This window comes from Neofelis nebulosa, chromosome 1 (genome assembly GCF_028018385.1).
Source record: "Neofelis nebulosa isolate mNeoNeb1 chromosome 1, mNeoNeb1.pri, whole genome shotgun sequence".
In the NCBI taxonomy this organism is placed as follows: domain Eukaryota; kingdom Metazoa; phylum Chordata; class Mammalia; order Carnivora; family Felidae; genus Neofelis; species Neofelis nebulosa.
This window is the reverse complement of record NC_080782.1, coordinates 93,787,936-93,803,359: the sequence shown is the minus strand read 5'-3', so window position 1 is coordinate 93,803,359 and position 15,424 is coordinate 93,787,936. Positions and strand designations below refer to the sequence as shown.

General features: G+C 37.8%; 1 non-coding gene across 1 annotated transcript; it reads left to right on the top strand.

Moving 5' to 3' along the window:
* Positions 1-6,699: 6,699 nt before the first annotated feature.
* LOC131489476 (U6 spliceosomal RNA) lies at positions 6,700-6,806 on the top strand. Its single transcript, XR_009250583.1, has one exon. It is a non-coding gene; the product is annotated as a U6 spliceosomal RNA (small nuclear RNA).
* The last annotated feature ends 8,618 nt before the right edge of the window (positions 6,807-15,424 follow it).

The window sequence follows — 15,424 nt, the reverse complement described above, 5'->3', positions numbered from 1 at the left end:
TTTCCAGGACTGACTACAAATGTGCTCATCCTTTGGGAACACAGGAAAGGAAATCTAATGGTGTAGAAATCTTCACAGGGCAGCCTGGAAAAAAAAAAAAAGACTAGCAGAAAGGAGAAGAGCAGACTACCTGGAAAAAAAAGAGACCAGTAGAGAGGAGAAGAACAGACTAGACAGCAAACTGTCCCAAAGAGCTTGAAGTCAGTAGCTCCCCAAACTATACTTGATGTTTTCAAGGGGTGGAGAAGTAAATGAGTGATTGACATTAAGCCTTACTTGTTCAGATATACTGTGATTTTTGTTTGACTTTATTAATGAAATTAAACATTATTCTTATCTCTTATGGCCAATTACTAGATTATTTTTAAATGATCAGACTTTGTCTAGAAATTGGCATTCTTTTCCTATGATTTTCATATTTTCTAAATTCTCGGAGTTTCCTGAAATTCCTAGCAAGAATTCTGGATATCCTAGCACTAATCTTATTTTATTTTTTTAAATCTGCAGTTCCCACCATCAACTGTGAACCCCTCCTTACCATCATTTTTTTTTTTTAGTTTTACTGAGATAAAACTGACAAGGAAAATTATAAGACAATTAAAGGTAAAGCTATTTACCTTCCATGATTCTTAAAGAAAACACTTTTATTTCTTTTTGTTCTTCTGCTGTTTCCTCCTCTCTGTTATAAGCTTACATGCTAGCTTTATAATTAATTATAGTCATAATCTATTATTAGTTTCTCGTTATGATGGATTATGACTTAACCCACTTACACAGTGATCTTGCTAAGTTTTGTTTTTTGTTGTCTTCGTTATTTATTTTTGTCTCTATCAACTATAAACAGCATCTCGATTCCACTTCTCTCTTCTTCCTCATGTTCAACTGTCTGTACTTATACATTTATATTGTCAAATTTCATAACATTCCTTTTTTTTCTGTCAGTAAATACTTCTACTTTTTATATGTTGTTTGTTGTTTTAACTAACTCCTAAAGAGGACTTACTATGTGTCAAAAGCACTAAGTACTAAGTTACTTTGTGTAAAGTAACTTAAGCCTCTCAATAAGACTATAAAATAGATAACTGTTGTTTGTCTTTTTTAACTTAATATTTATTTATTTTTGACAGAGAATGAGAGAGAGAGCAAGAGCAGGGGAGGGGCAGAGAAAGAGGGAGACAGAGAATCCCAACCAGGCTTCTCGTTGCCAGCACAAAGCTCTATGTGGGGTTCAAACCCACAAACCCTGAGATCATGACCCGAACCAAAGTCAGACACTCAATCAGCTGAGCCACCCAGGTGTTCAACTATTATTTCTATCTTACAGAAAGGAAATTGAGTAACATAGAAATTAAGTAAATTTCTGGATTCATATGGCCAGTAAGAATTTTAGATTCTGTTTTCTAAAATATTGGATAATACTATCTCTTTAGGTTGTCTCTTAAAGTTGAAAGTCATTAACCATTATTTATATTCTAATGACAACATAAACAGTATCCATTGCAGTGTCAAGTAATGAGTATTATGATTACACGTAGTTTTTTATCTGGTTTATTTGTTTTCTAATTGCTTTTCTTTTTTTTTTCTTACATTGCCTGCCTTTTCTGTCTTATAAAATCTTTTAATATCTCAAGAGTAGTATTGAATCTCCTTTTTTCTTTGACACCTTTTCCCAAGTGTTTCATTATCCTCCACTGATGGATCACTGCACAATCGATCCTCTCTTGGACTGAATCATTTGTTTGCAAATTTCACATTTTCCTCCTTAATTTACTGTCTTGCTGTGCCATAATGTATCCTCAAATAATATCCTAAGAAATGGTGGCAGAAAGTAACTTTCAGGGAAATAACATTTTTGATGGTCTTAGAAGTGTGTCCTTCTTGGGACAGTTGATTTAACTGATTTTAGGATTCTAAGTTATCAGTAATTTCTACTCAGAGCTTTGAAGGCATTGTTCATTACCTTCTAGCATTCAAAACTGTGGATTGGATGACCAGTGCCAAACTACACTTGTCATTCATTGATGTCCTGGTTCTTCTTCTTGGAACCTACTAGGATAATCTTTCTCCATGGTATTCTGAAATGATATGAAAATATGACAATTAGAGTGGGCTCTAATATTTCATGAACTGGTCTTTTTTAGTCTGGGGACTTTTGTATTCCATTCTAGGAATGAACTCTCTCTTTCTTTTTCATTTCCTTCTCTCTGTCTTCTCTGGTCTATTTCTAAAATTCCTATGAATAGGATATTGGACTTCTGAATTATTATATATGTTAATATATGTCTTACAACATTTCTCTCACTTCTAAAATCTTTTTAACTTTTTGATGTTTATTCTGGATTTACTCAACAGTCTCAACTCTTGCAATTTTTTTTCCTTTTCTTATTTTAATTTCAAAAAACATATTTTTGTAAGCATCTAGAGCTCTTTTTGTTCTCTAACTTTTCTTTCCTCATTGCATCTTTTTTGTTTCTTTGTTTTATGGATGCAAGATCTTCTCTGATCTTTCTAACATTAATTAGAAAGATTTGTTTTTCTCTAGGGGTGCCTGGATGGCTCAGTCGGTTGAATATCTAACTCTTGATTTTGACTCAGGTCATGTTCTCAGGATTATAGGATTGAGCCCCAAGTTGGGCTTTGCATTGGACATGGAACCTGGTTGAGATTTTTCTCTCTCTCCCTCTCTCTCTCTTTCTACCTCCCTCCCTCTCCCCCATACCTCTCTCCTGCTTACATTCTCTCTCTAAAATAAAAAAAATAATAAAAAAATTAAGAAAGATTTTTTTTCTACATTCTGAATTAACTCTCTTTCCTTCAGGATCACTTTTTTTCTGTTGTTAATTTTGATTTTGATTTGTGTGTTGTTGTTGCAGTATTTTCTCATGTTTGGTGTCCCTTGTTTTTCATGTATATTTAAGCACAGGCCACTGAAGTCAGTTTGTAAGCTTTCTGAGGGTAGGCAGGGCTTGTCAATCAGCCAGCTGCACTGTAGGGTGAGTGGTCAGGGAGCCAGCTCTCACACTAGGGGACCCTACCCTGACAGAACAGATGCATTTGCTCCAGTGCCCTTCTTGGCTGTCCTGGTACTTCTTAGATTGCTCATTCAATACCATGAGAAAAGATCCTCCTCCTTTTTCCATTTGTTGGTTTGTTCAAAGAGTATATGTCTGACTGCCAGGAGTGCTGTGTTTAGGGGGAGGGAAGGAAGTGGCCAGGTAGTCCATATTTTGTACTTCCATTAGTCCTTCATTCCATGCCCCCTGTTTCACTCTGACTCTTCATTGTCCCTGTGATTCTGAGAGCCACACCTCTCCAGTGCTGTGCACAGCCAATGGGTTTCATTCTCTAAGGCTTTCCCCTCACATTTCAGGCTTCAGCTTCCTCTATTCCACATCAACAAACACCAGTCATCCTCGTACAGGAAAATGTTAAAATCTCTGTTCTGATGACGACTCCCTTCCCAGTTTCTTCAGCCTTCCAGGACTGAAGATCTTCCTTTCCAGTTCTCATTGTTCTTCCACCACAGTTTAATTAAATCTGAAGTTCCTGGGTGAGGCTTAGTTATAGATGTGAATGTTTATATAAAAAAAAAAAAGATCTATGAATGATCATAACATGGAACTGGGGAGAGAACGATAGCTTTTCTGTGAACACAGAGGAGCAGGTTGTGATCTCTCTCAGTGCTGGTATTTGTCTCTTTGTACAACCTGTTTTACATTTCCTGCCTTGGTAGACATTTTTGAAAGACACTTGATTATATATTAAGTCATTAACCAAAGTTTGGAGAGTGCCATATCAAGCTACTGAAGTGTTATTATCAAGTTCTGTTAGTTGTCACATATGAGTGACTGTATTTAATGGTCATAGGATCAGGGCATTGCTGAGTCCTGTGTTTCCATGGCACAGTGGCAAAGAAAAGTCTCCTGTGATGCCCACTTACAGGAATACAGGTCTTTGTGGCCACTCACACAATGATGTAATATTATGTCACTCTTAAACTTCCCATAAGGAAAATGATGCATTCCTACATACAGGAATACAGGTCTTTGTGGCCACTCACGCAATGATGTAATATTATGTCACTCTTAAACTTCCTATAAAGAAAATGATGCATTCCTATGTTAAGCACATGCCTGAATATATATGTATCCCAGTTCAAATTATCCTGTTGATAATTCCTAGTATGATAATTTCCCTTGAAATACGATTGGAAAAATGTATTTTTAGTATGTAAGTTTGCAAAACTTTTACCTGAAGCATGATTGTATTCATTTGGCTAGAAATCTCTGAGTTGTTTTCCATGTCCCACTTTCTTTTTTTTTTTTTTAATTTTTTTTTTTTCAACGTTTTTTATTTATTTTTGGGACAGAGAGAGACAGAACATGAACGGGGGAGGGGCAGAGAGAGAGGGAGACACAGAATCGGAAACAGGCTCCAGGCTCCGAGCCATCAGCCCAGAGCCTGACGCGGGGCTCGAACTCACGGACCGCGAGATCGTGACCTGGCTGAAGTCGGACGCTTAACCGACTGCGCCACCCAGGCGCCCCCATGTCCCACTTTCAAGTTAAAGCTGCCACTCCCTGGAAGGTAAGTTTTCCCCACTATAACAGAGTTCGGAAATTCTAGTGTGCATCACCTGGTGAATTTATTAAAAATACAAAATGCTGGGCCTTGAACCCAGAAAGTCTGATTCAGGACATCTGGACCAAGGCCCAGGAATCTGCTTTGAAATTAAATTGTACAGGTTATTCCAATGCAGTTAGTACGTGCATTTGAGAATCCCACTCTGAGGCATAGAGGAAAAAGACGGAGATTAACTAACAAGCCAGTATCTTGATAAATACTTTAAGAGGAAATAGATCAGAGAAAATCAGCATGTAAAGGTCTCTAATGTACCTGGGTCCCACTAGAGTTAAATAGATGGTGATTCACATTATACATGTAAATGAACCAAAGAGATATGGATGTCATTATTAGATTTCTTTCTTTCTCTCTTCTTTCCTTCCTTCTTTCCTTCCTTCCTTCCTTCCTTCCTTCCTTCCTTCCTTCCTTCCTTCCTCTCTCTTTCTTTTTTTCTTTCTCTCTTTCTTAAGAAAAACTCATTTACTTAAAGAAGTTTTAATTACAAAATGCTAAACTTTGAAATGATGATATTTTCATTTGCTTTGTGAATAGTAATCCTAAAAAATAATGTTTCTTCTGCATGTTGAATTGATGGGTCTCTCTCAAATACACAAGATACATAACCTCCACCTGCCCTTTTAAAATAAATAGCACTTTTCATACTTGTCTTTTCCCAAGAATATCTCTTATTCTCAGAACCCCTTTGTTTGTTCATTGCATCAGGGCAAACCACAGGCTCTAACACAAAAGTGAACAGGTAAACATGTTGGAACTGGAAGACTTTCTTTGCTGTCAAGTGTTTTACTTGGAAGAAAGATCACCAAAGGGAGCTGTTTAGTTGAGAATAAATATTCAAATAAAGTTAGCATTGCATTCAAGCTATCTCACTCACTTTTTAAGAACTTGAGCTATTTTCCTCTGCCTTATTATACATGTAGACAGGTAGAAACCTGCAAACTCAAACTGTGAAGGAAGAAAGGTGACAGAAGTCTTTGTTAGATTCTTAAAGTAGATTGGCCTGTCTTCCTCTAGTGTATATCCACCAGACAAGTAGTTGTGATTGTTTTACAGATACTCAATTCTACAGGGAAGTTACTCACTCTGATTGAAAAGTCTAGCACGATTGGGCCCAAAATAACAATGGCCAGATGCCAAGTGAAATTCCCCCTAAGCATGAATATCTTCCCCATTTCCACAATCCCAGACAAAGGTTGCTTCAAATCTGTTCACCACCACCCCCCACTCTGTCTGTCTACTAGGGCAAAAGCCCTTCACTTACCTTCACTTAAATTGTTTCTACTAGCCTCCATTTCTCACTTGGCTGTAAGTTTGTGGCCAACATTTAATGGCTTACATGTGGCCTGATTTAGCAAAACTTAGATCTGCTAAACCTGCAGTTTTACAGATATGTTAATCCATAAATGATTAACTTCCTTTTACACATAGAAATTTCCTTAATTTGGGGGCTGGTCACAGAGGAGAGAAGAAAGAAAGGGGAAAATAAGGAGGATGTCTGTCTTTGAACCCATCATCCTCCTATAACCTAATAGTTCCTTCACTCGGGGCTTGGAAATGGACTTCAATCTTCTCTTTCCATTATTTTTCTTGTGACAGATTTTTTTTTTTAAGGATCAGTTTACCTATAACATCTTGTAACCAAAATTAAAAATAAAATCAAGAGAAGGAAAATTTGCTAATTCACATATTATAAGGTTGATGAGAATATGCTTAAGAAAAGTAAATGTATCAACCATTTTTATTCATTAAAAAGGCATTTACTGATGGCTCATTCTTCAAAATTTTTTGAAGTTAATTTATTTTTGCAGAGAGAGAGAGAGAGCGAGAGAGAGAGCGCGCGCATGAGTAGGGGAGGGGCAGAGAGAGAAGGAGACACAGACTCTGAAACAGGCTCCAGGCTCTAAGCTGTCAGCACAGAGCCTGACGCGGGGCTTGAACTCACGGACAGCAAGATCATGTCCTGAGCCGAAGTTGGATGCTCAACCGACTGAGCCACACAGGCGTCCTCACTGATGGCTCATTCTATGCCAGGCACTGAGTTTAAATAATGGTCCTACTGTGTCTGCTTTGGCAACACATATACTAAAATTAGAACAATACAAAGAAGATTAGCATGACTCCTATGCAAGGATGAAATGTAAATTCATAAAGTATTCTGTATTTTTTAACTTAATTTTTTTAATGTCTTATTTATTCTTAGAGAGAGAGAGAGAGAGAGACAGAGCAGGAGCAGGTGAGCGCAGAGCAAGAGAGGGACACAGAATCTGAAGTAGGCTCCAGGCTCTGAGCTGTCAGCACAGAGCCCAATGCGGGGCTTGAACTCATAGAGTGCAAAATCATGACCTGAGCCGAAGTCGGACGCTCAACCAACTGAGCCACCCAGGCACCCCTCTGTATTTTTTTAAAAGAGGAAGAAATAGAACTCTCACTGATTGTTACATTCATATCACCCAAACTTAGAAAAAATGTAGTCTTCATTTCTATCTGCCACTTGTGTTTATTGATTTTTATTTTAGAAAAACAGTTTTTTATTTCTTGCCCTTTTCTATCACAGAAGAATATTTTCTGGTGTTTTTGAAATCTTCTATGATGGTTCATTATCATCAATCCTCAAACTATGGTTGCTATAAGCTGGGATGGGACTGCCATCTGAGGGCTTAATGGGGAGATATAGGAGTCAAAATACAATGCTCTGACATGGCATCATGTTTGTGATCTCAAGTTGAGTTCTTTACCTAGTAAGTAACAGCAACTATTTCCTAATTTTTTCTTGGGTACTACCAGCCAAGATTAAAGAAAATACAATATTAATACAGTAACATAAGACACTAATCATCAAAATATTTCCATTAGATTTTTTTCTCTTAATTACAATAGAATATGAGTTTAGCTTTCTTCATTTTATAGTACTTTAAATTGTAATACAAGACACAAATGAAAACAGGTGGTTCTGCCTGGCCCTGTGGTTCAGTTTTCTGGACCCAGGGGTAGGACCAGGCTGCCTTGTCATAGATGACTAAAAGCGCCATGGCAAACCAAGCTGAGGAGAGGAATTGATGAGGTAATTAGATCTATGTGAGCAGACCAATTCGTATCAAATAAATAATTTAATTCTAGTCTTTTTCATTAATATTTTAAAAACTGGAAGATGGGAGATTTTTGGCTGTCTCCTTCTCGTACCCATAAATGACACTCACAGCATTCAAAATGCCTGTTGCTAGCGTAAGCTTAAAAAGTATCTCAAGCATTAGATTAGCATTAAAAGGTTTGAGACTAATACCTAGATTTTGACTCCTAATCCAATGCTTTTCCCAGTATAATACGATATCTTGGTCTTCAGCAGGAGATATTTTTGCTGAAAGGGAATTTCTTATAGGACATAAAGGCTAACAGAATCTATTCTGGAATGCCCAACAGAATCCTTTAGCCTTAGTCTTCAAGGTCCAAGTGTGAGCAACTGTCGTCACAAGCTGCAAGTTCTCAGCAGAAGCAAGTATGTGGACACAGGGATGAGACAGAGATGGAAGGAATAAGAAGTATTGTTTCTCTCCTGTCCTGCCCCCAACCAAAATGTACCCATGACTCTCACTCCTGAATCAGTTTTGAAGGCAGAGAGAGCACTTGCAGAATGGCTGGATATTCGCAGAAGTACTGCTCTTCGTTTTAGTGCTCCTCATATCTGAAATCCACAACAATTGCAATCCTTGATTCCTGGGTTCAACCACAATGTTGAGAAGCTGTTCTATGTGAAGAGAGAGGGTGATGTACCTGGTGGCTGAATCGGTTGAACATACAGCTTTGGATTTCAACTCAGGTCATGATCCCAGGATCATGGTATCAGGCTCCACACTGAGTGTGTAGCCTGCTTAAGATTCTCTTTCTTTCTCCTCCCCTCCATTTTCTCTCTCCCCCTCCCCCACTTGCTCTCTCTCTCTCAAATAAAAATTAAAAACAATAAAAATAATTTAAAAATAAAAAATAATTTTAAAAAGAGAGAGGGTAAGTGGATCAATCACTTTCCAAAGTCATTTCCTAACAGTCAAATGAAAAATCTCATGACAAAACCTGACACAATTTATTATTTTTTTCAATTTTTTTATTCAATTAAATTTTAATGTAGTAGTAGCATATTAGAAAGTAGTAACATCAAACTATTTGGTTGCATAGGACAGATTTCTTTTTTTTAAAAAAAATTTTTTTAACATTTATTCACCTTTGAGAGACAGCAGAGGACAGTGAGGGAGGGGCAGAGAGAGAGGGGACACAGAATCAGAGGCAGGCTCCAGGCTCTGAGCTGTCAGCACAAAGCCCAATTCAGGGCTTGAACCCATGTGAGATCATGACCTGAGCTGAAGTGGATCACTTAACCTATTGAGCCACCCAGGCACCCCATGGGACAGATTTCTAAAAAATACTTTGAACTTCCTAATTCCAGTGTAATTTCCCAAATTGTCACCATGGTATAGTACAGACAAAGGCATATTTACAGAATAGTAGTCTATTGCAAAGGAAACATAAAATACCAGGCATAAAGCAAAATAACATTTGAACAACACAAACATAACTTAAAAATGAGGGGAACCTGGGTACCTCAGTTGGTTAAGGATCTGACTTTTGATTTTGAGATCAATCCCCAAGTTGGACTCCTTGCTGGGCATAGAGCCTGCTTAAGATTCTCTCTTTCCCAGTTGTTGAGCCCAGGAAGACAGAGCTCAGCTCACTGGGGGAACAAAGGCACTGTCAAGTGCCATTTCCTTCACCCATCTCCCAGCCAAAATTCCAAAGGGAACCAGTCCCTGTCACCAAACTTGCCTGCACCCCGCAAATGCCAGCGCTGTGCTTCTGTGGATCCATCCCTCCGACGGGCCTGCCTCCCTCCCAGTGCTGCAGGCCCCCTCCCGCAGGGGACCACCGACAGCAATGTAGCTAAGCCTGCCCCTCCCGCCCCTGTGCACCTTGTGGATCCGCCCCGGCTGATATGCCCTTGGCCAGAGCCCATCAAAGCAGCACCACAAGCCTGGCAGTGTGCAAGTAGCACAGACAGGGGCCACACCACTCCACAGTGAGTCCTGCCCCTGAGAGAGGGGAAGGGAAGATACACACCAGTCTGACTGTGGCCCCAGCAGTGGGCTGGGGGCAGACATCAGGTCTGATTGTGGCCCTGCCCACCAACACAAGTTACTCCAGACAGCACAGCAGAAGTGCCCTGCAGTTTGGAGCCACCACAGGGACTAACCAAAATGACAAAACGGAATAATTCTCAAAAGAAACTCCAGGAAGTAGTGACAGCTAATGAATTGATCAAAAATGATTTAAGCAATATAATGGAACAAGAATTTAGAATAATAGTCATAATATTAATTGCTGGGATTGAAAAAGCAGAGAGGAGAGCAGAGAGTGTATTGCTACAGAGATCAAGGGGCTAAGAAATAGTCATGAGGAGCTAAAAAATGCTACAAATGAGGTGCAAAATAAAATGGAGGCAGCCATAGCACAGATTGAAGAGGCAGAGTAGAGAATAGATGAATTAGAAGAAAAAATTATAGAATTAATATTAATTATAATTAATATTAAATAAAATTATAACATTATGGTATTATATAAAATAAAATCATAAAATTATGGTATTATACCATACATGGGAAACCTGACAGACTCCACCAAAAGTCTGCTAGAACTGTTACATGAATTCAGCAAAGTTGCAGGATACAAAATCAATGTACAGAAATCAGTTGCATTCTTATACACTAATAATGAAGCAACAGAAAGACAAATAAACTGATCCCATTCACAATTGCACCAAGAATCATAAAATACCTAGGGATAAACCTACCCAAAGGTGTAAAAGATCTATATGCTGAAAACTATAAAAGCTTAAGAAGGAAATTGAAGAAGATACAAAGAAATGGAAAGACATTCCGTGCTCATGGATTGGAAGAATAAATATTGTTAAAATGTCAATACTACCCAAAGCAATCTACACATTCAATGCAATCCCAATCAAAATTGCACCAGCATTATTCTTGAAGCTAGAAAAAGCAATCCTAAAATTTGTGTGGGACCACAAAAGACCCCGAATAGCCAAAGTAATATTGAAGGAGAAAACCAAAGCAGGAGGCATCACAATCCCAGACTTTAGCCTCAACACAAAACTGTAATCATCAAGACAGCATAGTATTGGCACAAAAACAGACACATGGGCCAATGGAATAGAATAGAGAGTCCAGAATTGGACCCACAAAAGTATGGCCAACTAATCTTTGACAAAGCAGGAAAGAATATCCAGTGGAAAAAAGACAGTCTGTTTAACAAATGGTGCTGGGAGAACTGGACAGCAACATTCAGAAGAATGAAACTAGACCACTTTCTTATACCATTCACAAAAATAAACTCAAAATGGATGAAGGACCTGAATGTGAGACGGGAAACCATCAAAACCCTAGAGGAGAAAGCAGGAAAAGACCTCTCTCACCTCAGACGCAGCAATTTCTTACTTGACACATCTCCAAAGGCAAGGGAATTAAAAGCAAAAATGAACTATTGGGACCTCATGAAGATAAAAAGCTTCTGCACTGCAAAGGAAACAATCAAAAAACTAAAAGGCAAGCGACGGAATAGGAAAAGATATTTGCAAATGACATATCAGACAAAGGGCTAGTATCCAAAATCTATACAGAACTCACCAAACTCCACACCCAAAAAACAAATAATCCAGTGAAGAAATGGGCAGAAGACATGAATAACACTTCTCTAAAGAAGACATCCAGATGGCCAGCAGGCACATGAAAAGATGCTCAATGTTGCTCCTCATCAGTGAAATACAAATCAAAACCACGCTGAGATATCACCTCACGCCAGTCAGAGTGGCTAAAATGAACAAATCAGGAGATTATAGATGCTGGAGAGGATGTGGAGAAACAGGAACCCTCTCGCACTATTCGTGAGAATGCAAACTGGTGCAGACACTCTGGAAAACAGTGTGGAGGTTCCTCAGAAAATTAAAAATAGTTCTAACGTATGACCCAGCAATAGCACTGCTAGGAATTTACCCAAGGGATACAGGAGTGCTGATGCATAGGGGCACCTGTACCCCAATGTTTATGGCAGCACTTTCAACAATAGGCAAATTATGGAAAGAGCCTAAATGTCCATCAACTGACAAATGGATAAAGAAATTGTGGTTTATATACACAATGGAGTACTACGTGGCAATGAGAAAGAATGAAATATGGCCCTTTGTAGCAACATGGATGGAACTGGAGAGTGTTATGCTCAGTGAAATGAGCCATACAGAGAAAGACAGATACCATATGTTTTCACTCTTATGTGTATCCTGAGAAACTTAACAGAAGACCATGGGGGAGGGAAAGGGAAAAAAAAAGAGAGGGGGAGGGAGCAAAACCATAAGAGACTCTTAAAAACTGAGAACAAACTGAGGGTTGATGGGTGTGGGAGGGAGGGGAAAGTGGGTGATGGGCATTGAGGAAGACACCTGTTGTGATGAGCACTGGGTGTTGTATGGAAATCAATTTGACAATAAATTTCATATTAAAAAAAAGATTATCTCTCTCCCTCTCTCTGCACTGCTCCCCCACTTGCTCATGCTCTCGGTCTCATTCTCTCTCTCCAAAAAAAAAAAAAAAAAAAAAAAAAAAAACCACCTATTGTGATTTATTGACTTTATGTACTTTAATAAGTTGATGTCTCCAGAATTAAAAAACTAATTATTACTAGAGTCAATATGGCCATTACTTGCTAAAGGAGATTAGAAAACAGTCAAATCAGAGAATCACTTGTTTCTACTCCCAAAGCATGTATACTCATCCCTCTCTTTCCTCACAAGTTCTGATTTTATGGTAACAAATGATCTTTCACTCTATGTGAGAGAAGTATCCAGTGTAAAAAATGGCATTTTATTTCTTTTATGATATTTTTTGCATTTTTGAAAACAAATTGCTTGATTTCTCAATGCATTTCTGACATCTTCATTATAGTCTCTAGCTGCTCAGTGACTTTACCAAGAGAAAGTTCTCAGAGGAGTTATTCCTTTTTGTGTCTTCTAGCGTGGAAAAGGAAGATGCATGACAGAAATTACTAGAAAAAGGTGTTTCGAGACGTCTGGAACTATTACCTGAAATATAGAACTCTATTCTCTGCCTGGAGAGGTAGCTTTATCTTGAATGAGTGCTATTCCTGTCAAATCCAGGAGAAAAGTTAAATATATCTGAGATCAGAATAGATAGCCAGTTCTAGTCTAAACTTCAGTTCAAAACTGACACAGTTAAACACAACTTTAACTCTTGTTTTCAGATATTATTTTTAAAATATATCAACAATTAGTTGGTGAAACTAATAACATAACAGGGAGATCATAAATTCTGTTTTTATAATTAATAATAGAAATCACAGAAAACACCCCATTCAATGAAAAAGTAAATTCTATTTAACACATTTTTCTTCTTTTCTGAAAATGATGGATGTCAGTATCAGAACTTCAAGAAGTAGAGGTAATTCTGTGAAAATCAGTGAAAGGAGTCAAATTATGCTATCAATCATTTATATCTTCTAAGTATTCCCATTAACATTTACAATCTGATCAAAGTTTTGGCCTTCCATCTGGTCCCCATAAATTATATTCACAACATCCAAAATTTGTATAGTGTTTAGTCTCAATTTAAAATAATTTGAAATTAAACTGGTTGGTTGGTAAAGATTGAAATACAAAGAAATGCAGGCCAGGGTAAAGTTAAATTTGAACCAGAGCTATAGCATCTTATAAATATGCTTAAAATAAAGTCTTTGTCTTTGCTGACTGATACGGGAAACTGAGGAAATTCTATGGGGGTAATTAAAATAAAGAGAAATCCAAAAATACCCTTGGATTTGAGGTATCCAGAAAATGTATGTAAAGGTTTTGGGTTTTGCTTTGGTTTGTGTCCTAAACATAGTTGCTATAAATTCATCACTTTACTTACTCTGTTTCCATGGGGTTTTTAGAATAAGAGATAAAAAGATACTATCCAGAAGCATATTTGTTGAACAATAGCTAGAGTGAATTATAACTATAGTCTATACTAAACATACAAAAATCCACTACACTTCGTTCCTTTCTTGGGAATATCTAGACTTTTTTTAAAGTTTATTTATTTATTTTTGAGAGAGAGTGAGCACAAGTTGAGGGCGGGGCAGAGAGAAAGGGAGAGAGAGGGAGGGAGAGGGAGAGGGAGAGGGGGAGAGAGAGAGAGAGAGAGAGTCAGTCCCCCAAGCAGGCTCTGTGGTGTGAGTGCAGGACTATCTAGACTTTTTAATTGCCAATTACTTTTTAAGTCATCAAACTCTGTTTAGACTTAACTGTAAGTTTTATAGTTTTCCTTGCTCAATTATTATTTTTTAAATTCACAGCTTTTTCTTATACTCATTTTTTTTTTTATTTTGCTGAAACTTATACACTAGTAAGTCTTTCTGAGAAACTCTGTGGGTGGTAAACTTCATGAAACTTTACAGGTCTTAGTATTAGTTTGCATGTTTGTTTCAAAATTATTTTCCTACAGAAATTTTGAAAAGTTGTTTCACTATTTTTTTTTGCATTCATAGTTACTGATGGAAAGTCAATAGAATATATTAATGTAGGACAAAGTAGGTAGATTAAGTGTATTTATTTGTTTTTCTGAATGTTTACTTTTGAGAGAGAGGGAGAGAGAGAGAGAGAGACAGATTGTAAGCAGGGGAGGGGCAGAGAGAGAGAGAGGGAGACACAATATCCGAAGCAGGTTCCAGGCTCCAAGCTATCACCAAAGAGCCCGACATGGGGCTCAAATTCACAAACTGTGAGATCATGACCTGAGCCAAAGTCAGACGCTCAACCTACTGAGCCACCCAGGTGCCCGAGATTCCTGATTTTAAAGAGTGAAAGTGGTAAGGGAGTTCAGGGTGTTTGCGATGAGTGATTAATCTGAATGAGGAGAGGAGTTCCCCGGGTGGCTCAGTTGGTTGAGTGTCTGACTTTTGATTTCAACTCAGATCATGAACTCACAGTTCAGTTCATGGGTACAAGTCCTGCATTGGGCTCTGCACAGTGTGGTGCCTACTTGGAATTCTGTCTCCCTCTCTCTTTGTCCCTTCCCCACTCATGCTATCTCTCTCTCAAAATATAAATAAATAAATAAAACTTTTGAACTAGGAGAGAAGAGTGAACCAAAGGGATATGTTAAGATTTTGAAAGCAGTAAGGTCAATGGATTGGATATTCCAACAAGGTCAAAACATAGTAGGAATAGGCATACAAAGTAGGTGTGATGGTTAATTTTATGTGCAATTTGACTGGCTCATGGTGCCCAGATATTTGATCAAACATTATTCTGGTTGTTTCAGTGAGTGTGTTATGAGATAGCATTTAGATCAGTACACTTTGAGTAAAGCAGATTGCTCTCCATAACGTAGGTGGGCCTTATCCAATATATATGTAACTAATATATGTATTTCTGATACATTGAAAACATCATTGATCATTTTTTTAAGTGCTTCACCCATCCAAGGGTGTAATAAAGCATGGGAAGAGTATACCTATGCATAGTATCTCAGTTCCCTAAGGATATACTTAAGGTTAAGCTGTGTTCTTAAGGTTATACTTCAGATGATAAAAATAAATAACAGTAATAGGAACAATGATAATGATGGTGACATTAGTATCAATAGTGATTTTAAAAGCTAATGACAATACCTTTGTGTAGTGCTCTATGTTATGCTTCATGTACATTACCTCATTTAAGCCTTACAATAACTAT